Below are 26,128 nucleotides of genomic sequence, written 5' to 3' on the forward strand. Positions count from 1 at the left end.
GTTACTAAGCTGCACACAGCAGCACAGCAGCTCTGGGAACTTTATATAAAAGCCACGGCAGCATGCTGCGGGGGGAGGAAACTTTAGCGTCAGTCAGATCCAGTTACCACTTTGCAGCTGCAGGACCTTGGAGGTTACTTAATGTCTCATGTTACCTACCTCATCTACAAAGTGGGGGTGACAATGTCCTCCTCATGGGGTCATTGTTATGGATTAAATTAATATGTAAAATGACTAACAATGACTAAATGACCAGTAAATATAAATTTAGTTTGTCTTACATCCTGTCCTCTTCCTTAACGTTCTCCATCTTTTCAGGACTTTCCAGGATTCTATCAATTCAGATTATCTCATCTGTTCAACTTGTTTTCAAAGCTTATTTTCAAAGCTTGCTTTCAGTGCTGTTTCATTCAACTAAGACTTTGTCTTCCTAAGTACACAAATAGATAAATTAGCAGCTCTCTTTCAACACAGGGCATATGCTACAGGGATTTTATGCTGTATTCTAATTGTATACTATAAATGCAAAAAAAATTAATATGTTAATTTTTAAAGGAATGGCTACATAATATTATCATAAATTTATGCGCCTACATATCTTAGACTTAATTCTGCTGAAAAGATGTTGATTTAGGGCCTATTGGTAGTAACATGGAGAAACAAAAAAAAATCAAACATTAACAACCAATTTCATCCATAATAACATAAAACACAGTGAAGACAAGAAAACATTTATGTTTGCAAAAGTTTATTCATTCATTCAGCATGTGCCAAGCATTGCCCTAGGTACTAAAAGTACAAATATGAATAAGATATGGTCCCTGCCCTCAGCTTGGTAGAGGAGAAAACATGTAAACAAGAGCAGCACAGTATGAAATGTTCTAATGTAGCTCTTACCAAGTAGTGTGGTGGGATGAAGAGGAGTTCACAAATGAAGAGATGATAGCTTGGGTACCAAAGAACAAATTGAGGTTTCCCAGGTAGACAGGAGAAGGTAGAGTATCCAGAGCAATATGCATAAAGATGTGGAGGCATTAAGCAGCATGGACACCTCTGGGACAGTTAACCAGGGTAGGTATGACTGGGTTTGCAGAGAAGATGGGCATGGAGAAAAGAAGCTGTACAGGTAGGTGAAAGTCAAATAATGGGAAGATCTAGAGGTCATCCTGTGGAGCCTGCAATTTATTCTGTGAGTAATTAAGGAACTGTTAAAAGTTTTTAGGCAAGAAACAGGCATGATTAATTTTTTTGGGGGGGTGACCAATTTTAGTTGCACATTTCAAATCTCAATGCTGGTACTGCATGAAGAATAGTTTGAGAGAAGTTCCCATCGTGGCGCAGCGGAAACGAATCCAACCGGGAACCATGAGGTTGTGGGTTCGATTCCTGGCCTCACTCAGTGGGTTAAGGATCTGGCGTTGCTGTGAGCTGTGGTGTAGGTCACAGACGTGGCTCAGATCTGGCGTTGCTGTGGCTGTGGTGCAGGTCCGCAGCAACAGCTCTGATTCGAACCCTAGCCTGGGAACCTCCATATGCCTCAGGTGCAGCCCTAAAAAGACAAAAGACAAACAAACAAACAAACAAAACAGTTTGGAAAACTGTGAGACCAAAGCCAGGAAAATCATTTAAGAAATGTTTATAATAGGCCAAATGAAAGATAAAGTTCTGTAAGGCAATGGCTATAAATTTGGAAAGGAAGGATTGAGTTAATTAGTAGGGAGCAACTACAGAACTTTCTGGTCCATTCCATAGAGGGAAATGGGGGGATACAAAGAGGATACCCTGAGTCTAGCCAGGATGACTAGACTACCTTGAAGCTATTAACCAGGATAAGAAGTACTAAAGAAATCATTGAGTATAGAGATTGTGGGTTCACTTTGAACTGGTTGAATCCAAGTAGAAGTGTTCTTTGGTAGTTGGATATATGAGTTTGAAGTTCAAGAGAGCCGTGGAACTTAGAGCTAGAGTCTGGAAACCTGGAGTATACAGGCAGAATGGAACCCTGGGAGGAAAATGACACATCACTTAAAAGAGTACATAGTGTGAGAAAAGGACCAGTGTCTGAACTCTGAGGAATCCCAACATATAAGAGACAAGGAGCAAAAGGATTGCTCAAAGGATGATTGAAAAGGAAGTGGCAAGGTTAGAAAATCAGGCAAGAGTGGTGTCATATACCTAAAGAAGGAAGTTTCGAGAAGGGGGACAAAAACCATAAGATGCCACATTCTAAAAAGATGAAGACAGGAGTTTCCGTCATGGCTCAGCAGAAACAAATCTAACTAGCATCCATGAGGATGTAGGTTTGATCCCTGGCCTTGTTCAGTGGGTTAAGGATCTGGTGTTGCCGTGAGCTGTGGTGTAGGTCACAGACAAGGCTCAGATCTGGCATTGCTGTGGCTGTGGTAGGCTGGCAGCTACAGCTCTGATTTGACATCTAGCCTGGGAATCTCCATATGCCGCAGGGTCCAGCCCTAAAAAGACAAAAGACAAAAGATAAAAAAAAAAAAAAAAGGATGAAGACAAGAAAGAGTGTCCACAGGAGGTCATTGTCAGCCTTATGTAGAACAGTGGATTTAGGAATAAACTAATATTTATGTTGACATTAAGAAAAGTTTCAGAGTTCCCTTCATGGCTCAGTGGTTAACGAACCCAACTAGGATCCATGTGGATGTGGGTTTGATCCCTGGCCTTGCTCAGTGGGTTAAGGTTCTGGTGATAACATGAGCTGTGGTGTAGGTCGCAGAAAAGGTCGAAGACATGGCTCAGATCCTGCATTGCTGTGGCTGTGGTGCAGGCTGGCTGCAGCTCTGATTAGACCCCTAGCCTGGGAACCTCCATGTGCCTCAGGTTCAGCCCTAAAAAGCAAAAAAAAAAAAAAAAAATGTTAAAAATAAAGAAAAAGGAAAGGTTTCATTCTAGAAAGTTTAGCCAAGAAGTTTATATAGTTTCATCATTACCTTCATTAGTTTTAGCTAAAAATACAATTCAAATAACTTACTGATACAATATAAAGACCACAGACACATATTTTTTCCCTGTATAAAAAATTTCTGGAGTTCCTTTGTGGCACAAAGGGTTAAGGATCCAGTGTTGTCACTGAAGTGGCTTGGGTCACTGCTGTAGTTTGGGTTCGATCCCTGGCCCAGGAACTTCCATGTGCCACAGGCATGGCCAAAAAAAAAAAGAGAGAGAGAGAGAAATTAACAGATTCCCCTCAATGTGTACCTGCAGGCTTTCCTACATTTTTATTAATGGGTATTTTAAACCAGTACTTATTTTGTATTCATTGTGGTGTCCTACAAATTAGGAATAAAAAATAAGACAGCGAGATTACAGATTTAGTATCATACAGAGACCAACACCTAACATAGCTCTGAGAGCTTTCTTTTTTTAAAACAAGCAGTTATCTAGCTTCAGTGAGTACTGCAATCTTAGTCTGATTCTTTATTTATTTATTTATTTATTTATTTATTTTGCCCTTGTATCCCTTTGAAGTCAGTGAGAAATCCTTTTTTGAAAAGACTTGGATGATAAGATCATTTAAATGGTCTCATTTAATATTCTTTCTTTAAAATTACAATACTTTCACCAGCTCTGGAAATAGTAAACAAGTCACAAGATCCAATGAGAAGCAAATGTAAATTTGCATATTTAGAGCAAATTAAAAAAAAATCTGGTAAGATAATTCAGGCAAAAACAAGTGTGTTTAATGTCCTTTTCCTGCTAAATAACTAAATTCACTGCAGTGATCCAGTTAACCTAATTCCAGTCTTCAGTAGAATTATGCTTGGCCTGTTCCCAGTGACAACTCTGTAGCATGGTTTAGTGCTTTGGTAAGTATATTAAATGTAAGTGCAAACTGTGAAAAATAACAAGAACCCTTATATAAATTTAAGATTTTAATACTGTCTTTTGGGGATGTGTAATCTTGTTTGAAGGGATGATTAACATCCACTCAAATATGGACAAGACTTTAAACAAATCAAAACTATGGTTTTTTAACCAGCAAACCTCATGGGTATGGCACATTTTTTTCCTTAGTGACCCCTCCTTTTTGCAGGTGAAAAGGTTTACATCAGATTTCCTCTCCTTATAACCTCTCAAATGCTGTCTGGACCAGCAACCCACTCTCTTTAAACAAATACCAGCCAACCAGGAAACCATGAGGTTTTATTGTGCTATAAAATAGACCAGACATATCCAAACTTTCATAGGAATAAACCTGACTAAATCTTTACTAAAAATAGTTTCAAAATAAACTGTAGGCTCCAAGTTTCTCTAACAATCAAAATTCCTTCATCCTTCATCAACCTCATTCTCAAGCTCTTTACTCTTCCACAGAGTTCTTTGCAAGCAGTTTCTCTGGCCACATATTCATAATAAGAACTAAAGGGTCCACTTCTTTTTGATTACTGGGACATGCGGATTGAGAAAATATTAGCTTCATCTCCCTGCAAACATTTACATTTGTCAAAATTCTGTTTCCAGTTTTCCTGTACACTGCTAGCCCCTAAATCATGAGCTACTTCTTACAGTCTATCATGGGCATAAGACAGTGAATTAGGAGTTCCCGTCGTGGCGCAGTGGTTAACGAATCCGACTAGGAACCATGAGGTTGCGGGTTCGGTCCCTGCCCTTGCTCAGTGGGTTAACGATCCGGCGTTGCCGTGAGCTGTGGTGTAGGTTGCAGACGCGGCTCGGATCCCGAGTTGCTGTGGCTCTGGCGTAGGCCAGTGGCTACAGCTCCGATTCGACCCCTAGCCTGGGAACCTCCATATGCCGCGGGAGCCGCCCAAGAAATAGCAACAACAACAACAACAACAACAACAAAGACAAAAAAAAAAAAAAAGACAGTGAATTAAGCCAAATTACAGCTTGGAAAAAAAAAAAATCCTCTTGGACTCCATTCAGCAAATATTTATTAATTTAAGCCCTGTTCTAGGTACTCTGAAGGAATGTGTGTTATATGTGTATGTATGTTTGAGGGTGGGCTCATCTGTCAATGGCCAGTAGGGGATAAGGCACATGCAAAAAACTATAATGAAAAAGGGAAAACTCTAAGAGATAGCCATATAGCAAAGGGGATTTAGGAAAGGTGACATGAAACAGGTGTGATTTAAAGTCCATCTTAAAATATGGGCGGGGGAGTTCCCGTTGCAGCTCAGCGGTAACGAACCCGACTAGTATCTATGATGAGGGTTCGATCCCTGACCCCGCTTAGTGGGTTAAGAATCCAGCATTGCAATGAGCAATGGGTGTAGGTCACAGACGTGGCTCAGATCCCATGTTTCTGTGGCTGTGGTGTAGGCTGGCAATGGTAGCTCCAGTTCAACCCCTAGCCTAGGAACCTCCATATGCTATGGGTGCGGCCCTAAAAAGAAAAAATATATATATATGGGTAGGATTTAGAGATGAGAGAGGAGGGCAGTGCAAGGAAGAAAAAAAGAGCATAAAAATGAAGAAAGGGTTCATGGAATCACTATTTTATCAGAACATAAAATGAAAAATGATACAATTTTTTAAATTGTGAAACACATATAGCACATTAGGTTCTCTAATCCTCTCTATCTCAAATCCTCACAACAATCTGAAGGTAGTAAAAATAATAGTACCCACTTTACATATGGGGAAATCGAGGCAAGGGATATTAAGTGTTTGGGCAAAGATTACTGGAGCTAGTAATTGTTAGAGCCGTCATCTGAACATAGGCAGTGTGACTCCAAAGTTTCTAAGTACTTTCATTGTATCAGCAATTACTAATTTTTTTTTAAAAAAATGTAAGTACAATTGGTTTACAATGCATTAGTTTCAGGTGTTCAACAAAGTGATTCTTTTTCAGATTCTTTTCCCTTATAGATTTTTACAAGATCTAGAATATAGTTCCCTATACAGTAGGTTCTTTTTCTTTACCTGTTTCATATTTAGTAGTGTGTATTGTTAATCCCAAATTCGAAATTTGTCCATCCCCCATTAATTATTAAACTTTAGTACATGAAAATCATCTAGATAACTTTTATTCAGATGGTAAAAACACAGATTGTTCAACCCCAACCCCAAGATTCTGAGCTAGTAAACCTAAGATGGGACGGTAGGATCTCCCCAGCACCTCAACTGATCCTGATGTAGGAGGTCCAAGAACTGCATTATTCTGACATAGACAAGGGCAGTATTGAGTAGGACTTAGAATGGCTTTCGATATACTTAATGCTTATGAACTTAATTATATCCCGCCGTGCAATCATATGATGAAGCCCTCTCAATATGACTGTACTTGGAGACATTTGACCTATAAAGAGGTAGTCACCAGTACAAAAGATCATAGGGGTGGGGACCTAATCCAGTAAGACTGGTGTCCTCATAAGAAGAGGAAGAAATAACTGGGGTGTGTCTGCACAGAGAAAAGGACTTGTGGGAACATGGCAAGAAGACGGCTGCCTGCAAACCAAGAAGGAAGCCTCAGGAGAAGCCAACTCTGCCTGCACCTTGTTTCGGACTTCTAGTCTCAAGAGCTCTGAGAGAATGAATTTCTGTTGTCTAAGCCACCTAGGCTGTGGTATTTTGTTATGGCAGCCCTAGTGGACTCGTACAAGGAGCTAAATCAACTTCCTGCTTCCTTTATGCTATATACATCTGCCATATATCAGAAGCCGTGTCAAAGAAGCTCCCTAATTATCATCACCATCATAAAAGCTCAGATCCACATGGCATTTTATAATTTACAAACCCTTTTCACACGCTCTGTTGCACTTAAACTTTGCAACAACCTCTAAGGTAAGCAAGACTCAAAAAGACAATAGGACTTACCCAGGTTTCTTAGAAGTGGTAGGGCTGTGTTCACATCTTCCAACCCCAAATCTTAAGCTTATTTTTCCTATATCTCACACACACACACACACACACACACACACACACACACACACAAACACACATACCATCATCTTCATCATCAAGTACGGTTATTATATAAAAGATCAAAAGATCCATCTGGGCAAATGTCTTCCTTTAGCTTAGAGAGCAAATACCCTTACCCCTATTTTCTAGTTAAGTAAGATACGATTTCAGGAATTCAAGAGTTCCTGAAATATACATACAGGAGTTCCTGCTGTAGCTCAACTCTGCAGCAGCAGGGGCACAGATTGGATCCTCGACCTGGTGCAGTGGGTTAAGGATCCGGTGTTGCTGCAGCTGTGACTCAGTTCACAACTCTGGACTGGATTCAGTCCCTGGCCTGAGAACTCCATAGGCCATGGAGCAGCCAAATAAGAAAAAGATAGAGTGATGTATTTAAACATTAATAGCAAAGATGAGAGAATTCTGTACAAGAGTCCTAACTCTGTTTCTCTTTCTCAAATAACTTACTGGGCAGTAACAAAATTCTCCCATTTTTATGAATTAGGATTATGCTTTTAGCCCTTTAGGGCACACACTTTTTGGTGGCTTTCTAGTAATAGGAATATGTTTGCTCAGATACCAAGTGATATAAATTTGCACAATACCAGACAGCACAATGGATTCCTGCTTAAGTAACAGTAGAAACTGTAAATAGGGGGGAAAAAAAAGTGAAAGAGCAGTTAAAGATAGAGGAAGTGATTCCTCTACTTTCGTTTTCTTTTACTGGCACTTCCTCCTTTTTTAGGGTAGCAAAAATAATAAATTGTGGATTGGTGTTTTCAGACAACAGTGTAAACATTGTCTGAATAGTTTCTAGATATCCAGTATAAGAAGATAGGTTCTCCATCTGTGCTACCATTTTCTTGTTTAGCTAAGGTCTCATTTCCTCAGTGGCATTATGTTAGCATCCTCTGAGAGGTGGATGCCAAGACAGAATTAGATGTGCAAAATATTTATTGGGGGAAAGAAAGGAAAGAAAGCAAGGGCAGTTGGGAGACCCTTCAGTCTGTGATGCAAGTCTGACACCAATGAAAGAGAAGTAGAGGAAAGATTTAGGTGGAACAGGGCTTATACTACAGCACAGTTCCAGCCAGGGCAATGGGAAGTCATCAAGCCAAAGCCACTTGTTAAAAGGAGTCCCTGTATCACAGAAATGGGCTTAGCTTAGTACCCTTGCTATGCTGCCCTGGCTAGAAGGAGTCCAAGGGAAGTTTGGCCTGGTGCAAAAACAGGAGTGCATCCAGTGGGAAAGGTTTGGGTCCAACAGTCAATTATGCCCCCCTCAGCAGATTTGAGTGTCACACTCTTGTGGTTTCCACATTCCACCCCATGCTCTGGACAAATCTGCTTCTCTATGCAGATCTAGGAAACACATCTTTGGTTCCCGTGGGCCTTTCCTTCTGGGAGAAAACTTGGAAGAATGAGGTTAGTGAGATAAGCCAGAGTCCTCATTGCTGCAATTAGTCTTGGGGCTGTAATCTGCTACTCGTCCTCTCCCGCCTCTTTTGTCCATTTTAAATTCCCATCGCTCACAGTGACCACCTTGGCAAGTCTCGGTAGCTTATCCCAGGCTGTGACCCAGACCTTCATTCCTCATGGATATTAGTCCTTGGCAGTCATGGCCTTTTCAAGTCAGGGTTGCTACCCAGGTCCATCCATAGTTACAGTGGACTAAAGGGGTACCAGGAGGCTTCCAAGGTAGATCACCTGAGTTCTATACATATTCCTACCCCTGCTGTGTAAGAGCAGCACTACCTTCTCCTGATGGCAGGGTTGATTACACCTGCCAAGATGCTACTCTTCTTTTTATGTGCTGGTCCCTGGACACAGGGAGTCCAAAGTTCCCTGGCAGGATCCATGACTCATACAGTTCACTGAGATACTTTCCGTAAGAGTGCACTCCTTCTGGGGCCCAGAGCCTCTGACCTTGTAGGGCTCAGAATTGCAAGTACAGGAAGGACAAAATTCCCAGTGGGTTATCAGAAGTAAAGTAAATACAACTCTTCCTGAGTCTATGCCTTGGTGTTCATTGTGTTTTTCTATTGTGGACATGGCACCATATAAAGGTCTCTGATTTAGTCCAGATCCCCATGCCATCCACTATGATTGCAACGGCACCCCTCCCTCAGCTCATACTTATGGCTATAGGGGTTACACAGGAAGAGAGTTCCTGTATGACCAGCTGAAGGAAGAGGGAAGACCTGGGCTTTTCTCTAAAAGGATGGCACTGCATTCTTTCAGAATATTGCTTCATAGCTGTGCCTTCAGAAGGCTATTCCAGTGTTCTATGAAGTAGGATGCCTCTAAATGGTGCAGTATTTGATATGGCTAGTCATGAATCCAATTCTGTACCCCCTTCACAGTGAAGTGGGTCATTTGTCCTGATGTTTATTGTGTGGGATTCATACCTGTGGATCAGGCATTTCTTAAGCCTGCATATTGTATTGCTGGTTGAGACACGGCAATCAGGAAAGACAAGACTGTACCCAGAATAGGTATCTATCTCTGTGAGGACAAGCCACTGGCTTTTGTAGTTGACTTACTAAGTGATAAGTTGGTCTTATTAAGAAATAATGATATATCTATACTGGTTTCTGTTACTGACAAGTTAGACATTCAGAATCAGTAGAAAACTAGACCATGTAATAGGAAGTCCATGTTATTGGACCCATGCATAGCCTGTCTCTTCTGCCACCACAAGTAAACTTTGTTCATGTGCCCACTATGGTAGTTCCAGGGTGGCCAATGACAAAGACTAGCTTATGTCCAATTGTCTAGTTATTATATATCCTTGGTTATTCAGTTCTCCTTCTATGGTAGATGCTTTCTGTTGAGCTGTAATGTGTGATATAAAACTCTTCATGTTCATAACATGCCTCTATCTTCTTGTCTCCAATTTTTGATTTCTTTTCTTTCCAGGCCACTTCCCATATCATTACATACTAGGCCACTTATCATTTCACACACACACAAAAAAAGTAGATGACTAAGCGTACTGTTCACAGCTTTACCTGTTGGGAAGACGTTCCCTCCCAACTGTCTTTCAAGATTATCCTTGAATCTGGCTATAATGCAGCCATGGTCCATTTTCAACCTGTACCCACATACAGAACTGATGTATCTATAAATCAAGCTATTTTTTTTCTTCTCCTTTAGTTGGTCATGGAGTTCCCCCCTAACCCCCGCACCCCATATGGCATTAGGAGCAAGCTGAGGAAAGGTGCTGTTGCAACTGTTGTGAGTGACATGCTGGTCTAGGCCATCTGCTCATGCAGTTTACTGTTTACTGTGTGCTCTGTCCTACTGGAGCTTCATTCCAGATGTGTCATTTCCATATTACAGTGGACTGCTGCTGGCCCTATCTGACTTTATGAGTTGATATATCCAACAGAACCCAGCTCTGTACCCATAGTCACCCGGTGCCCCATGTATCATTCCACTTCTACCAGTCTCAATATCATACCAAAATCTATTCTCAAAGGCATATAGTTAGTTCTGTGCTACAAATGCCATAGCATTGATCCAGAATCCCAGAGGCTTGTATTATTATTCTACCAATGGGACTTGCCATAAGACATTGCATCTTTTCTTCCCACCAACACCATAAGATCTGCTGAATTGTAGGGTCCAAGTGGTGGGGCTATTTGCACTGTAACATGGACCTCTCCTACTCAAAGCTGGCTGCTTTCTGTCACTCAGTATATGCAGCAATATTTGTAGATATGGCTTTTTTTTTTAAGGGCCACATCAGAGGCATACAGATGTTCCCAGGCTAGCGGCTAAATTGGAGCCATAGCCACAGCAACGTGGGATCCAAGCCAAGTCTACAACCTACACCACAGCTCACAGCAACACCAGATCCTTAACCCACTAAGAAAGGTGAGGGATCAACCCCGCATCCTCATGGGTACTAGTCAGGTTCCTTAGTCGTGCTGAGCCATGAAGGGAACTCCCAGTATTTGTAGATTTGGAATGTGTTGTCTCCAGAACCTGAAGAGGCCTGCCAGGCACTGTGTATCCCTCTTTATGGTAACAAATGCAAGATACAGCAATTTTCTTTTATTTGGAGGGGATACTTGGTCATGCTCTGACCATTGGACCCTTAAAAACTTGGCTGAAGGGTCATAATCCTGAATCTTCATAGAATTTTTATCTCCATCCCTCTGGAACTGTGTCTTACCAATACCTTCAGCACACTAACCACTTCTTACTTGTCCTGAATAATCAGCATGATGCCATCAATATAATGCATCAGGGAGATGTTCTGTGGGGTTTCCAGGCAGTCCAGATCTCTTCAGAGTATATTAGAATAGGGGCAGGAGAGTTAATACAGCCCTGAGGCAAAAGCTTAAGTGAATATTGTTGTCGATCCCAGAGGAATGTGAACAATTTCTGACCCTCTCTTCTAATTGGAATAGAAAAGAGTGAATTCGCCATATAGATTGCCACATATCATGGGCCTGAAGTCTTATTAATGTGTTTGATCAGTTATACAGTGTCCAGCAAATCAGCTGCAACTGAACTACTAATTGCTTGACCCTGAACTCCTAAAAAATAGGGTGCATACCCAGTTTTAGATTTTTTTTTTTGTATTTAGAATACCTAGAAGAGTACTTAGCACTTTCCACACATTCTATAAGTATTTTATAAATGAATTAATAATTTGGAAATGAAATTCAAGAAAACGCATACATAGGCTATTTTAGTTGAACTAACCCTAATTTATAAAGTTATTATAAGGACTAAATGAGTTATTAAATGTAGAGTCTTTACAGCCATGGCTGGCACCTAAAAAGCATTTAGTATTTCCAAGTCATAGAGAAATATCATATAGGATAGAGAACTGTGACATTAGGTTAACTCTTTTTTTTTTTTTTTGCTTTTTAGGGCCGTACCTGCAGCCTATGGAGGTTCCCAGGCTAGGGGCTGAATCAGAGCTGTAGCTGCTGACCTACACCACACCCACAGCAACACCAGATCCAAGCCACGTCTGCAACCTACACCACAGCTCATGGCAACACCAGCTCCTTAACCCACTGAACAAGGCCAGGGATTGAACCTGCAACCTCATGGTTCCTAGTTGGATTTGCTTCTGCTGTGTCACAACAGGAACTCCAGGTTAACTCCTTGAATAGAGTTCTAAATGAAATGTGAGAGATGTGAGTTGCCCTTTAAAGTGAGAGTGTCTGGAATATTTTTCCTGAGGTGTGAGGTTTCCAAGGAAGATGCAAAAGAAAAAAAAAAATGATTATAAAGCTATTATAGATACAGACATTTAACCCAATGGAAAAAAGGTAGTTGCTGTGTGCCAATTCATTACCAGTGCTGCTCTATTTGAGATAATTTCATGAAATATTGAAGCTGAAATTCTTGACAAATGCTTCTCACTAATAATAAAGTGAAACATGATCTTGAAACAAAATGAATAAATGCACTTGTGCTCACTAGACATCTCACAAGATGACCTTTTCCATTACCTAAATGTCTGCTTATGTAAAACACATTTATTCACATTTTTCATCTCTGTCTGAAATAGGTCAATGTAAAAGCCAGAACAGGAAAATGAAAAAGTATTACACCAGAACACACATAGACAGACACATAGATGCACACACATCATTTGTCATCATTAGGGCAAATATCATTTTTCTTGCATAATACTGTGATTGAGAGGACTCAAAGCTATTATCCTCAGGCATTAGCTTAGCAGTCAAACTTTAAATGATGTTGATGACTCTCAGAGAACTGCCAGGTCTCATTAAACTTGGCCAACAATTATCACAGTGAGAGCTGTGAAATAATTCCAGGGCCTCTAAGAAGGGATCCACACTTGCTACTTTTAAGAGAGCTAGGAAAACGGTGTTGGACAAATTATAAACAGGACCGCTTTCATCTACAAAAAAGTTGAGCAGTATACTATGACATCTCCAGTACCCTCTCATTTGTCAATCGGCCGTCTCACAGTGAAGCTCAGATAACTTCAAAACCTAGGAAGTTGCTTTGTTGTTTCATTGCTAGTATCTCTGTCGTTAGAGTTTTCCAAAGCAGTATCACCAGACTGAATTTATGCTGCCAGGGAGTCAGTTGCTTATTAGCACTTTTAACATCCAGATGGTTTGAGACAAAGGCTCAACTGGGGGTAACCCCAAGAGTAATCAGTGGAAACTCTCTTTTGCTGAGGGACTCTTGACTACTGGGCAGTGGGCCAGGGCATGGGTTTCTTTCACAACCTCTCAACACTGCTGTGTCTTTTCTATAATCCTTGAAAATTGTGTCACCTGAGAAGCCAAGAGTTAAACTGGCTGTACAGTCTGAACTGGGAAGGTTGGAAGTAAATCTGAATGGACCAATAGCCTGGATCTCTTTCATGAATAAACAGAGGTGTTCAGGCTTGGGACCCTATAAAGTTAAGTCAATATTAGCTGTAGAGGAAATCCTGTTTGTTCTTTCTTCTTTTATAGTTGCATTTAAAAAAGAACTCAAGTAGAGGTTCGGGTATGTTCTCAAACTAAAAAAACCATTTCTCACACACACACACACACACAATCAAGAATGTTGGTAACCAAACAGAGAGGAAATCACTGTTGACTTTACTATTAGGCACATGAGTATCAAGGATGTTTTCCCAATATCCTTCAAGTATAAAACTTAAGATGCCCCTATTTATGAAATGGGAAATATGCAGCTAGATTCTAAAGCCATGTAGTTACCCTATCATAATTATTAAGATAAAGATAAGTGATTGTTATTAAAACTCTTTAGTTCTGCTTATTGGGCACAAATTTCTCCCAGTACTCCTCATTGCCTAGAAATTGTATGTAACAAAGGCTGAGCAAGCAAATGTTTAAACTTCTAGGGTACTAGGACAATGATTTTGAACCTCTTTGGAGTTGTGACACTCTATCTTTGTTAGATTTCACAACTATCTCTCCTGTCATACCATCCTCCACACCTCCAAGAAAAAATTATTACTCCATTATGTGGAATTAAAAAAAAAAAAAAACACTTAAATGAATTTTTTTTCTTTTGTCTTTTTTAGGGCCACACCCGCAGCATATGGAGGTTCCCAGGCTAGGAGTCAAATCAGAGCTACAGCTGCTGGCCTATGCCACAGCCACAGCCACAGCAACACCAGATCCGAGCCGCATCTTCAACCTACACCACAGCTCACGGCAACACTGGATCCTTAACCCACTGAGCGAGGCCAGGGATTGAACCCACAACCTCATGGTTCCTAGTCAGATTTGTTAACTGCTGAGCCACAATGGGAACTCCTTAAATGAATTTAAATTCATCTTACTTAGATTCAGGGTTTTTTTGTTGTTGTTGTTGTTAGATTTGTTGTTGTTGTTGTTTGTCTTTTAGGGCCATAGCATATGGAAGTTCCTAGGCTAGGGGTCGAATCAGAGCTGCCCATGCCACAGCCACAGCAATACCAGATCCCAGCTGCGTCTGCAACCTACACCACAATGCATGACAACTCAGGATCCTTAACCCACTGAGCGAGGCCAGGGATTGAACCTATAGCCTTATGGATACTAGTCAGATTTGTTTGCGCTGAGCCGGAACTCTCGTTTTGTTTTGTTTTTAATTAACTTTCTCTCCTCTGAACTTAAGTCACCCTAAGGCTTGAGTCTGAATTAGCCTTTCCTGCTGCATTGTTTTAGCTCTGTATATAAATCTATGTTATGGTATCTTCACATTGTATTTTTGTTGGTTAATTTTAAATCTTTCTCTCTGGCTTAGATGCAAGGACTAAGTCATGTTCATTTTCCCCCCAGAATTTCTTGCACAGTGCTTAAAACAGAAGATTCAATGTTAGTTGAATGAATGAATGAATGAACAGTGGCCTTGGAGGCAGAAACACACCCAGGATGTCAAAACTATGAAATAGAGAATCACTGTTCTAGTAGTTTAAAGCTGGCTCCATGTAAGATCTTCTGTTCTAGAACTCAAATCCAGTGAGAGAATGAGTGTGAAACACTTTACAAACCTAAGTACAGGTGGGCAAGTGTCACTGGTACCTATTATGTAGTAGCCTTTGGGGAGTAGCTTCTGAATTTGTGAATCAACAGTCTGTGAAGACAAGGATGAACTTGGCTCATTGCATTTGGAGGATCGTGAAAGGATTAATAAATGGAAGCAAGCTGACAAGAAGTTCTCCCATAATACAGTGAGAGTCCAGTTTTGAAAAACTGGGTCTTGCTGAAGTCTTTCCCAATTATTCATTTCTATGCTCTGATTATAAATGACCATTTATTTAGATGCTTAGGTTTTGGGTAGTTTTATATATCATTCCCAGAAATATGTGTTCCCAGGTACAAAATACACAGGCTTGATTGGTCAAGGAAACATGTGTTACATTTGGATAACTCTACTGAGAGGCTAAAATAACTGAACCGTTTTGAAGTGACCATTGGTAGTAAGCTTCAGCAGTTCTGGAAGACACAATAAAAATATCAGGGCAATTTGACAAGCTACTGTGATTCAAGTAGATGGTAGTGGTAGCCAAAGTTCACAATTATGTCAATGAAGCTGGATGCCATTAAGTCAATCAGTAACTAAGGAAATAGTTAATTGAGATACAATCACAAACTAGAAAAACAGGATAAAGAAGTAAGAGGAAAAATCACATTTCTTGATAGTCACGTGCTATCAGACGGCAGAATGTGATGTCTGGACGATAAAGCAGGCTGATTTCAAAAATGGAAAAGGAGGCTATGAGCAAGGGCATGAGTAATTCCATAAAAGCAGTCAAATGGGAGTCTTTCTGAAAAGCAAATGACATCCTCACAGAAGGAAGATGCCTAAAAACTACGAGAACATAGCCACTACAAGCATAATCTGCCCAACAGCTAGTAAGTTGCAAAGTGGGTTTTCAAATCGAAGCTGAATGACACCAAAGCCCAAGTCTTCTTTTTGGTAGACCAGGGATAATCTAGATATGTGCTAAACTGTGAGGCTCTTGTTCCTTACCACTGTCTGATTCCAATCGCAGAAAAGCCATGGATAGGAGCAGCAATAAGTAGGAAGCTTGCTTTCAGCTTGTCTGGCTCACCTGTCATGGCTTTATATTAAAAATAAAAGCCAGGAATTAAAAGATTGAGGATGACCTCAAACCAAGAAGCTGAAGTGCTAAAGCAGCTAATCTATTTCCAAGCTAAAAACAAATCATAGTATGCTGTTAAGTTCTCACTCCTGTACTTTTTGGGAATTAGAAAAAAATATTTATTTGTTCATTTTTTCATTTAACAAGCAGTGACAAAGTGGGTACCATCTGTCAGTCACTGGAGATCCAGAGATTAGAAGAAAAAGATTTCTACTATTAAGAAGCAACGTTAAGTGAGGCAGGAAGAAGGAGATAGAGACAGACAAGCAAATAATTCTAGCACAATGTGGCATTGATATTGAGAACTAAAAAAGAAATAGGACATTACACTGAGGGGAAAATACCTCTTTCCAATACCTGATGTTTCCTTCTATGTAGAAGGGGCTCCACTGGTGTAATACCCCTAAATTCCTCCATCCCTCAAATCTTTCCCCCTTAGGAGAGAAGAATTTACTTAATCTGATTGATAACTATGAGAAAAAAAGGTGGGCATGCTTAGGTAAGCTCCCCGTTTATCTCCTCTATCTGTCTGTCTATCTGTCTCTCTCTCCCTCTTTCTTCTCTCCCTCTCCTTGCAGCCAGACTGCCTATGAAGAAGATAATTTCTCTGCTCTTCCATGCCCCAAATTTTCCAGAAATAGGCCCCATAAAAGGAAGACTGTAGAAATTCAGCACTGTGCATGACTAGGGTTTCATTACTAGGAATCCGTCTTGTCTGTAGGTGCAAATCACATTCTCCAACATCAGGTTTTATCCATTATAAATGTGCTCAATATGTGTAGTGGTTAGGTGCTTAGACTCTGGATCCAAACTGGTTAATACCTCAGTATTTTCCACTTAATAATAACTATGTGACTTTGGGCAAGTTACTTAATTTCCCTATGCTTCCATTTCTCCACCTACAAAAGTGGGACTAAAAGTATCTACTCACAGAATTGTTGCAAATATTGAGTTCATATATATCAAGCACTTAGAACAGAGCCTGTTAAGAGTTCCCACTGTGGCTCAGCAGAAACAAACCTGACTAGTGTTCATGAGGATTCAGGTTCAATCCCTGGCCTTGCTCAGTGGGTAGGGGATCTGGTGTTGCCGTGAGTTGTGGTGTAGGTCACAGACGTGGATCAGATCCCACATTGCTATGGTTGTGGTATAGGCCAGCTCTGATTGGACCCCTAACCTGGGAACTTACATAAGCTATGGGTGAGGCCCTAAAAAGCAAAAAAAAAATTAAAAAAACAGAGCCTGTTACAAAATAAGTGCTCCAGAAGTTTGAGCTCTTATTATTGTTTTTGACTCTGTCTTAATCTTGCTTTCTTGGTGGTTTTCGTTTCTGGTTTTGTTTTTTTTTGTTGTTGTTTTTTGTTTTTGTTTTTGTTTTTTTGGCTATGCCCATGGCATACAGAAGTTCCCGGGCCAGGGATTGAACCTGTACCACAGCAGTCACCCAAGACACAGAAGTGACAACACCAAGTCCTTAACCTACTAAGCCACCAGCCAAGGCCCGTCTGTCTGAACCCATCTGTCTTAATCTTTTATTTCTCAATTTGTTGAAAAGCTGGGCAGGAAGAAGTTCTATTTATTGGTATCTTCCAACTCTTACCTCCAACAGTTATGGACGTTTAAGAAATCTTAAACGATTTTTAGAGTTATTGCCATTTTGTTAATAGATCTTGGTCCCTTTATTAGATGAAATCTGAAAGCCTTTATTAGTGGATTCCAAATGCCAGGCCAGCCTTCCATGCTACACAGTCCATGTGGCAGAGTTCTGGATTCCCACTGTAACTTAAAGGGAAACTTTCACAATGTCTGGAACCCTTGATGTCCTTTATATAAAGGAGGAGGATGTCCTCAAATTCCTTGTAGCAGGAACCTGGAGTTCCCATCCTGGCCCAGCAGTTAATGAATCTGACTAGTATCCATGAGGATGCAGGTTTGATTCCTGGCCTCGCTCAGTGGGTTAAGGATCCGGTGCTGCTGTGAGCTGTGGTGTAGGTCACAGATGTGGCTCGGATCCTGCACTGCTGTGGCTGTGGCGTAGGCCAGCAGCTACAGCTCTGATTCGACTCCTAGCCTAGGAACCTCCATATGCTGTGGGTGCGGCCCTAAAAAAGAAAAAAAATTTTTTTTTTGTAGCAGGAACCCACTTAGGTGGAACCAACTTGGACTTCCAAATGGAGAACAGTACATCTACAAAAGAAAAAGTGAGGGCATCTATATCATAAATCTGAAGAGAACCTGGAAGAAGCTTCTGTTGGCAGCTCCTGCCATTGCTGCCATTGAAAACTCAGCTGATGTCAATGACATATCCTCCCGGAATGCTGGCCAGTGAGCTGTGCTAAAGTTTGCTCCTGCCACTGGAGCCACTTCTATTGCTGGCTGTTTCACTCCTGCAAGGTTCCCTAACCAGATCCAAGCAGGCTTCCAGGAGCCAAGACTTCTGGTGGTTAATGATCCCAGGGCTGACCACCAGCCTCTCACAGAGGCCTCTTAGATTCACTCACCTACCACTGCTCTGTGTAACACAGTCTCCTCTGCATTATGTGGACATCGCCATCCTGTGCAACAAGGGAGCTCACTCAGTGGGTCTGATGCTGTGATGCTTGCCCGGGAGGTTCTGCCCATGCATGACACCATCTCCTATGAACACCCATGGGAGGTCATTCCTGACCTCTACTTCTACAGAGTTTGTGAAGTGATTAAAAAGGAAGAGCATCCAGCTGTATAGCATAGGGAATTATATCTAGTCACTTGTGATGGAACATTATGGAGGATATGTGAGAAAAAGAATATATATATATATATATATGTATGTATGTATGACTGGGTCACTTTGCTGTACAGTATAAATTGACAGAACACTGTAAATAAACTATAATGGAAAAAAAATAAAAATCATATATATAAAAAAAGGAAGAGCAGGTGGCAGCCAGGAAGGCTGTGACCAAGGAGGAATTTCAGGATGAATGGATTGCTCCTGAGTTCACTGCTACTCAACCTGAGGTCGCAGGCTGGTCCAAAGGCATGCAGGCACCCTCCGTGTACACTCAGCAATTCCTCACTGAAGACTGAGTGCTCAGCCCACTGCTGAAAATTGGTCTGCAGCTCCCACTGCTCAGGCCACGGAATGGGCAGGAACAACCACTGAGTGGTCTTAGGCTATTCTTCCACAAACTCTTAAAATGGAAATAGTTGATGGAAGATAGTTTCTTAAAAAAAAAAAAAAAAAAAAAAAAAGGCCAGACCAAGCATCTCAAATGTTAGCTCAGGTGAGATTGAAATTGACAAAATTAACTGGTTGGATCATATTTTTCAGTCCTTCCTTTCTGATTTTCCTTTTAAGTATACACTCTCTTTTTTCAGCCAGGTTAACCCTCTGAGCAAGGCAGGTGGGCAGCTACTTACCTCATTTGCAAAGATTACTGCCAAGTCCTCCAGGTTTTCTGCATATTCCAGAGACCCCTCCTTGCTCTGGTGCCTGCAGGTCCTACCCTAGTCTTTGCAAATCCCTTCTAGGAGAGGAAAGCTCTTCTCTACCTAGTTACAAGGATTCTTTCCCTGGATTCAGACCAGCCCAAAGGAGTTTAATGGAGGAAATGAACAGATTGGCAAAAATAACTGGAATATAATGTGTTAAGTACAGTCAAGGAGATCTCTAAATGCTACTAAAGGAGTATAGCAGTCAGGACAGGAAACAGATGGCATACCCAAAAAGAATGATTAAAGAGAGATTAATAATTTATTTAGAAAGCTGTAAGCAGAGTTGGGGATGATTAAGCATTAACATTGAGAAATTACTCCCATTCCTAGGGCTAGAAGGCAAAGGCAAGGCACTATCACCAAAATCCAGGAAGAAGGCTCTAGCTGTAAGGAAGCGTTACCCACCAGGAACTCTTTCACTAGATTAATGCAGCCCTTGCCCATCCAAGGCCTGGGAAAAGGGAGTTAGGGGAGTATTACTACAGTCTTACTCTCTTCTGCCCTCTGAGCTTCTTCCAGGGCCTGCCATTGTTCAAATTGACCAGAAAGTCAGAGAAAACCTGATCAATTGTGTCTGAAGAGGTCAGACTCCCAAGGAACAAGAGAGATGAGGAATGGTAGATAGGGAGTCAAAAAGGACAAAGAATGGCCCAGCACAGACAGTGGAGGTTAATAACTCTTCCAGAGGACCTCAAAGATGGCTTTGAGAGGAGGTGGTATTTGAACTACATCCTGAAAGATAAGTAGGGGTTTACCCAATACAGATTCTATACAAAGAGATAGCATATTCAGTAGCTCCTAGATATAAAAAAAGAGCATGCATAGCATAGACAGCCAGGCAGTCCCATTTGGCAGAAGCATATAATACTTGTGGAGAGATGGACCAGAAAAGAATATGTAGGGCCAGATTATAAAGATTCTTAAAGGCCATGCTAAAATCATCAGACTCAGAGTTCCTGTTGTGGCATAGCGGAAACGAATCTGACTAGGAACCATGAGGTTTCAGGTTCAATCCCTGGCCTCGATCAGTGGGTTAAGGATCCGGTGTTGCCGTGAGCCATGGTGTAGGTCACAGACATGGCTCAGATCCTGCATTGCTGTTGCTGTGGCTGAGGCGTAGGCCAGCAGGTACAGCTCCGATTGGACCCCTAGCCTGGGAACCTCCATATGCTGCCAGTATGGCCCTAAAAGGACAAAAAGACAAAAAAAAAAAGACAAAAAGAAAAAAAAAGGTTCCTGTCATGGCACAGCAGAAACGAATCCAACTAGTAACCGTGAGGTTGCAGGTTCAACCCCTGGCCTTGCTCAGTGGGTTAAGGATCTGGCATTGCTGTGAGCTGTGCTGTAGGCCACAGATGTGGCTCAGATCGAGCGTTGCTGTGGCTGTAGTGTAGGCCAGCAGCTGCAGCTCTGATTTGACCCTTAGCCTGGGAACCTCCATATGCTCTGGGTGCGGCCCTACAAAAAATAAATAATAAAATAAAATAAAATAAAATTATTGGACTTAATCCCATGGTTAGTAAGGATCTACTCAAAGACATTCAAAGAGAGAGAGAATGACATGAGTGTATGTATGTATGTATGTATGTATGTATGTATCTGGTTATGGCATACAGTGAGTGGCTTGATGAGGGATTTCAAATCCCAGACCAGGGATTGAACCAGGGCTGTGGCAGTGAAAGCACTGAGTTCTAACCACTAGGCCTCCAGAACATATTTAAGTTAGAAAAAAGATAACTTTAATGTCAATACAGAGGATGGACTAGAGTATTGAGAAACCAGAAGCAGGAAGATTATTTTGGAGGCCTTTGAAATGGTCCAGGCAACATAAGGGTGAGTGGCACTACCATGGTGGCAGTGATGAGGAAGCAAAGAATCTATTCTAAAGATAAAATTAACAAAATTTGATGACCTAATAACGAGAATGCAAGCAGGACAGGTTCTAAATGAGCATCCAATTTTTAGTTTGAGAAATTAGGTAGATGTTGGTACTATTAATTATGAGAGATTTCAAGAAGACTAGATTTGTGACGACTACACAGGGTTTAAGCTTTATACATAAGGAGTTTGTCCGCCCATGGAGCACTAGTGGGGAAATGTCCAGCTGGCAATGGATAAAAGATGGCCAGAACTCTGGAGGGAGGAGTTCCCACTGTGGCTTAGCAGTTTAAGGATCCATTATTGTCTCTGCAGTGGTTCAGGTTTCTGCTGAGGTACAGGTTCAATCCCCAGCCCAGAGCATTGGGCTAAGGATTGCCACAGCTGTGGCTCAGATTCATACCTGGCCCAGGAACTTCCATACGTCATGGGTGAGGCCAAAAAACAAACATACAAAAAAGAACTCCGGAGGAAGACTTGGGAGCTAGATATACAGTTTGGAGAACAATTTATTTTTTGTAGTCTATGTAAAATATAGTCCCCAGATTTCTCTCAACCTCTGTAACTAACAAAGGAGAAAATGCGACTCATCATGTAATGAAATAAACCACAATGAGGGTCAAATAATCTACTGCTGATGTTCTTTGCCAGGGGAAGGATTTTTCATTTGTTTGTTAGCAATAGAAACTCATAACTCAAAATTGCATAGTAGTTTAGGAGTGTTCTTTGAAAAACAAACAAACAAACAACCCCCGGTTTTGAAAACTGAGTACTATTTTCTCCTTAAATTGAAGCTCATTTATTTGGTAGAGAAACTCCAAGTTTCTCATAGCAGCTTCATTTTATTATATGAACTCATATCTCACGACATGCAATTGTTTTTCAACTGAAGCCTTTAGTTGCACAATGTCTAGAAAAGAGCATTCCCTCATAACATGTACCTAAAAAATATCTGCAGTATAAATGGATGGTAGAGAGATGGATAAATGAAAGCAATAGATTATATTAATGTTGTTTTTTTAGAAGTTTATGTATATGTATATGTAAAAATCATAATCGAGGGAGAATTAGAAAGTGTCTGGTTTTGCTTCACCAGTGGAAGAAATCCAGAATTGTATAACTACCAGTTTCTCCTTCATGTTCAGCTGCCTCAACCACCTTACCTAAGAAGAACTGCAATGCTTCTCTTCAAGTTCCTTGCTATGTTAAGTGATCATAGGTATGGGGTCTCACAACTTTTTTTTTTAAATTTTTATGGCCATGCCCGAGGCATATGGAAGTTCCCAGGCCAGACACTGAATCTGAGCTACAGCTGTGGCAATGCTGGATCCTTTAATCCACTGCGCTGGTCCAGGGACTGCACACAAACCTCCACAGTGACCCAAGACACTGCAGTTAGATTCTTAACTCATTGTGCCATGGCACAAAAACTGCAACTTTACTCCTTTGTATAATTCCCAGCATAATTATTTTGTAAATCTTAGAAATATGGTTTTAATTATCTGAAACCAATGGAAGTCTCCCATTAACAGCATACACTGTGGTACAAGAAAAACCAATTAATTTTTGAGTCAATTTTACACATGATCACTCTGTGACTAAATATACTGATTAAAAATTGTTCAGTTATTGGAGTTCGTTCCCATAATAGCACAGTGGAAACAAATCCGACTAGGAATTATAAGGTTTCAGGTTTGATCCCTGGCCTTGCTCAGTGGGTTAAGGATCTAGTGTTGTTGTGAGGTATGGTGGGGGTCACAGATGTGGCTCAAATCTGGCATTGCTGTGGCTGTGGTATAGGCTGGCAGCTGTAGCTCTGATTTGACCCCTAGCCTGGGAAACTCCATATGCCGCCAGTGTGGCCCTAAAAAGCAAAAAAAAAAAAAAAAAATTGTTCGGTTATTGACTAGGCTCTGTTTCGTTAAAGTTCTTTTCAAAATTTTATTCAAAATAACCTTGGAAAGGAGATCCTGTCATGGCACAGGGGAAACAATCCAACTAGGAACCATGAAGTTGTGGGTTTGATCCCTGGCCTCACTCAGTGGGTTAAGAATCCAGTGTTGCCGTGAACTATGGTGTAGGTCGCAGACGCGGCTCAGATCTAGCGTTGCTGTGGCTGTGGTATGGGCCAGCAGCTGCAGCTCTGATTTGACCCCTAGCCTAGGAACCTCCATATGCCGCAAGCACAGCCCTAAAAACCAAAAAAACAAGAACAACAACAAAATAAAAAAACCATAGAAAAAACTTTGTTTTGGCAGTTGTCTTCCTTGTGAAATTTGGAATGTCATCAGTATACTACATGACATAACCCTTTCCTACCTTCATCTCAATGTAGTTTCTTTGTCTTCAATGGGCACTATCAACCCTGCACCTTTTATCACACATCCACCCAGCCCTCCCAGTCCATGTGACAAGTGGGAAGGTTTTTCTCCAACTGCTGCCTCTCTAAAGAATGAAGTGCAGATACATTCAGGCTAAAGAGAGCTGTACCTCAAGTTAAATCATGATACAGCCTGGATACAGATCATCTGATTTCTGGGTAAACAGAACCTACCTCTAAATGACTGAGTTAAAGGTTAACTGGAAGATATAGGAATACTGAAGATGCCTGACAAACTTCATCTTTCACTGAATATTCAAAATACATGTATTTAATAATGTCTCTCTCCTATAGTTTACAGCCCATATCCTAGACATCTATGTATTTTTCTCAGCACCTAGCACAATATCAGTTGCCAGTAGAATAAACTGATAAATTGTTCCATACATAATCTTTCCTTCCTTCTAGTTTTTTCTATTGTCCAATTTTTCTTTAATGAACATAAATTGTTTATATAATAAAAATAATGAAAAGTCCCAATATTTTGTTTGTGTTTTTTTTTTGGTCTTTTGTTGTTGTTGTTGTTGTTGTTATTGTTGCTATTTCTTGGGCCGCTCCCGCGGCATATGGAGGTTCCCAGGCTAGGGGTCGAATCGGAGCTGTAGCCACTGGCCTACGCCAGAGCCACAGCAACGCGGGATCTGAGCCGCGTCTGCAACCTACACCACAGCTCACGGCAACGCCGGATCGTTAGCCCACTGAGCAAGGGCAGGGACCGAACCCGAAACCTCATGGTTCCTAGTCGGATTCGTTAACCACTGCGCCACGACGGGAACTCCCTGTTTGTGTTTTTAATGTGTATGCTTTTATATGGATCTCTGTTATTGTACATAGTACACGTTATATATAATATATAAACATATGATCATATTTTTGATAAAGGAATGTAAGGGAATAGTTTAAAATTGACTTGTGAATCAGTACATAATACATCTTCAACATCTTATGATAATTTTCTAGTTACAATACAGAATATTTAAATACTGAATATGTATTTGTGTTTTTCTGAAAGATGGTTAGCAAAAACTGAAACGAATGTTTTGGTTGTTTTCTTATGACACAACTGGGTGAAAAGCAGAACTACACAGATGTTTCACAATAAAACTCCAAAGCACATTAGACTTGTCCATTGTCAGGTTTTGTTACATTCCCTCTAACTCAACCCAGACTCCCTGAGGCTGGCAAACAGGGCAAAGTTTGAGCCAAAAGCACTCCCTTCTTTGAACTTTTCAGATGCACTTAGAATTCTGGGAGAAACCAAAAGAAACAGCAGTTTTTCTTCCAGATGTGGCAAGTCTGTCACTTTCAGTGTTTATTAAAATTTCAAATTCAGCCCAACAACTAAAGACAGTTGCCTGGAAAGGGAAAGAGGGTGGGGCAGGAGAATCCCAAAGTTCTGCTCCACTCAGAATAAGGTACTGATGCTATAAGATTCCTTAGGAGAGGGAGCAAATTAGGAAGAAAGTAGGGCAAGGAGGGAGAAAGGCAAGGAGGGAGGGAGGAACCAACAAAGACAGTGTGTCATAACCAAAGATTAGGATTAATCCAATTCTGTGGTCCTGAGGTCCAAGGGAAAAAAACTTCACACTTGACCTAATCATGTTCATTTGTCTGCAGGCTGTTTCCACGTCTGAAGCAGGTTGTAGTCATAGATGAGCATTAACAGGACAATTTAAGGCATAGAGGTTTACTCTTTGAAATTAAAAAACTCTGAAAAAATCCAATGTTATAGGATTTGCTTGGTTGCTCTACTTCAATCATTTTACTTTTCCCCTTTAACTCTTCCTATTAATAGTAAACTGGAAAATAATTTTCATCTCGATATTTCAATTATTTTTCTACTTATATTAGTCAACATTTATTGAGTACTAACCTTTTCCAGGCACCGTGCTAAGTATTTTACACACTTTTATAGGGGAACACTTACTCCTTACTGCTGATATTGCCTTGCATATGAAAGAACATCCATTAGAATAATCTTCCTTCCTAAATACACTTACTACCCAGGAGAGGAGAAGCAACTTTCATGAGTTTGGGATGAGATCAGGGCACATAAAAAGATCAAATATAACTGATGTTCCTTTCCTCTTCCCCACTCTCTTTCTTACATTCCAGCCTGCAAAAAGCATGTGTTCTGGTCTGATCTAGATGAGGTCAGCAGCAGTGTGGTACAGGTCCTGCCCCTGCAAGACTGGGAAAAGACAATGACAAGTCAAGTCCCGGCCCTGCATTTCATATTGATCAACTAGAAGACTTTCTCCTGGCAAATTTTTTTTTTGTCTTTTTTAGGGCTGCACCCACAGCATATGGAGGTTCCCAGGCTCAGGGTTGAATTGGAGCTGCAGCTGCCAGGCTATGTATGCCACAGCCACTGCAACTCAGGATCCGAGCCA

At 40.9% G+C, this 26,128-nt stretch overlaps 1 pseudogene; it reads left to right on the forward strand.

Annotated features, from left to right (window-relative positions):
* The first annotated feature begins 17,450 nt into the window (after positions 1-17,450).
* Positions 17,451-19,161, forward strand: LOC125125356 (40S ribosomal protein SA-like; annotated as a pseudogene).
* Positions 19,162-26,128: the final 6,967 nt, after the last annotated feature.

This window comes from Phacochoerus africanus, chromosome 4 (genome assembly GCF_016906955.1).
Source record: "Phacochoerus africanus isolate WHEZ1 chromosome 4, ROS_Pafr_v1, whole genome shotgun sequence".
NCBI classification, from domain to species: domain Eukaryota; kingdom Metazoa; phylum Chordata; class Mammalia; order Artiodactyla; family Suidae; genus Phacochoerus; species Phacochoerus africanus.